The sequence below is a fragment of the Octopus bimaculoides genome, chromosome 16 (assembly GCF_001194135.2).
Source record: "Octopus bimaculoides isolate UCB-OBI-ISO-001 chromosome 16, ASM119413v2, whole genome shotgun sequence".
NCBI classification, from domain to species: Eukaryota; Metazoa; Mollusca; class Cephalopoda; order Octopoda; family Octopodidae; genus Octopus; species Octopus bimaculoides.
In genome coordinates this window covers 38,146,509-38,148,934 of record NC_068996.1, presented here as the reverse complement: position 1 = coordinate 38,148,934, position 2,426 = coordinate 38,146,509, and positions in this window count along the sequence as shown.

Below are 2,426 nucleotides of genomic sequence, written 5' to 3'. Positions count from 1 at the left end.
AATTTAGTGTTGAGCACCCATTCTCATTGTTCATTGTTCACACACACACACATATATGTATATTGGGTCATCCCATAAATAATGCAATTTTTTTATACGACTTTTATTTTTCAAAATTAAGATAAACAAAGTGTTTTTTTTTTTTAAATCTAAAATACACTCTCCTTCATTTTCTACAAAGCTCTTCTATCTACCTGGTAGACTTGCAAGACCCCTCTTCCAAAATTCACTGTTCTGTGCTGAAAAATACTCCTCCAGTACTGTTCTGACCCCGTCTACAGAATTCATATTTTTTCTGTCCAAATGATTTTGAAGACTGCGGAATAAATAATAACCAGAAGGGACAATGTCCAACAAATATGGCGAGTGGGGCATTGTTTCCCATTCAAACTACTCCATCCTTTGGAATTTCATCCTTGTCTTCTAGGCTGTAGTTTTTGGCTTGGAATTTCTGGAGCCATTGTTGATGCTGGCTTGTGCTTTTATCTCCCCATATACTGCCTTATTATTCCTCGTACTTTCCATTGCGTTGTTACCTTTATTGAACTCATAAAGCAAAATATGCCCAATATGCTCCTTTGTCACTTCCATTATAGCTTTGAAAAAATAGCTGTTAAAATCGAACTACACTCTTCAAAACTTGCACTAAGAATAAGGACAAGGTAAAATTACTATCTGCTTTTATAGCAAGTTGATGCAGGTAGTTTATCCCATCCCCCTCTGACTTTTAGTTCATGCAATTGAAAAAAACCACATTATTTATGGGACAACCCAATATATACATATATATATGTGTGTATGTTTATGCGTGTGTCTTTGTGTCTGCCCCCACCACCACTACTGCTTGACAACCAAATGATAACAAAGGAGATCTACTGTGAGCAGCTTGAGTGGCCTAAGTCAGCACCAGAAGAAAAATGACCATCATTTCTATCAGGATAAAGCTCAGCCACATACAGCAAGAATGACATTCCAAAGGGTGAAGCTGTTTGAATGGGAAACAATGCCCCACTCGCCATATTTGCTGGACATTGTCCCATCTGATTGTTGGGTTTATGTTCCTATAACAGCAAAAGAGACCAATAGAATAAGCACCAGGCTTTCAAAAAAAGATATTAATATTCTGATCGATAATTTGACTAAAAATTTTTCAAGACAGTGCCCCAGCATAGCCACAGTCTAATGACTGAAACAAATAAATGATAAAAGATAAAAGAGATGTGCGTGTGTGTGCGTGTGTGCGTGTGCGTGCGTGTGTGTCTGTGTGTGTGTGTGTGTGTGTGTGCGTGTGTGTGTGTGTGTGTGTGTGCACGCAATGGGCTTCTTTCAGTTTCCTTCTACCAAATCCACTCGCAAGGCTTTGGTCAACCCAGGGCTACAGTAGAAATCTCATTAAAAAAAATGAAAAAAAATTGCAGCATTGTCTATGGACATTATTTACATTTGACGGATATTTGTCCTAATCTTGTTTGTTGTTAACACAACATTTCGGCTGATATATCCTCCAGCCTTCATCAGGTGTCATGGGGAAATTTCGAACTTGGGTTCTCATTCCTAAGGTGTTTTTCGATGTTATTATTGTTATATATACCTGAATAATGATAATAACAACAATAATAATAACATTGAAAAACACCTTAGGAATGTGAACCCAGGTTCAAAATTTCCCCATGACACCTGATGAAGGCTGGAGGGTATATCAGCCAAAACGTTATGTTAACAACAAATAAGATGAGGACAAATATCCGTCAAACGTAGATAATGTATATAATTTCTCATCTCTTAAATATAGAACTGTATTAATGTCTATGAAATTCGAATGCTGCAAATGCCATGCTAACTAACACACTAAAGTAACATCACAATTCTGATTAACCTGAATAGAAGAATTAACCTAAGTGGCAAAGATTATATATATTTACAAAGTTATCACCAGTTCAAATATGTCTTGGGAATATTTGAACCTGTAACAAAGCCATTCACTGTGTTTTGTCATGGAAAATATTTCTTGCTGTAGACCAGTGGTTCTCAACTTTTTTTATGCCCTGTGCACCCCTAAAAAATTTTAATATGTTCTCACACCCCTTAAAGTAATAATTTATATAAGAACTAGCAGAAATACCCGGCATTGCCCGGGTTAAAGAGAATAATGAAATCTAAAAACGCCGTCTAGACTACGCATCATCTTTATATATAGAGATGTATATACACACACGCACCCAAACACACATATATATATATGTATATCAATATAAATATATGAAAGTCAATGAAGTTTCGTAAAAGAAGGTGATCATGTACATACTTTCTTGCTGTTGTGATTATAACACCTCATTGTAAACTATGTTCCTTGTTTTCCCTTGTGGAGCATATACAAATAGGTTTTTTGTTGCTGCCCACTCTTGAGCAGCCAACATACAGTTGTC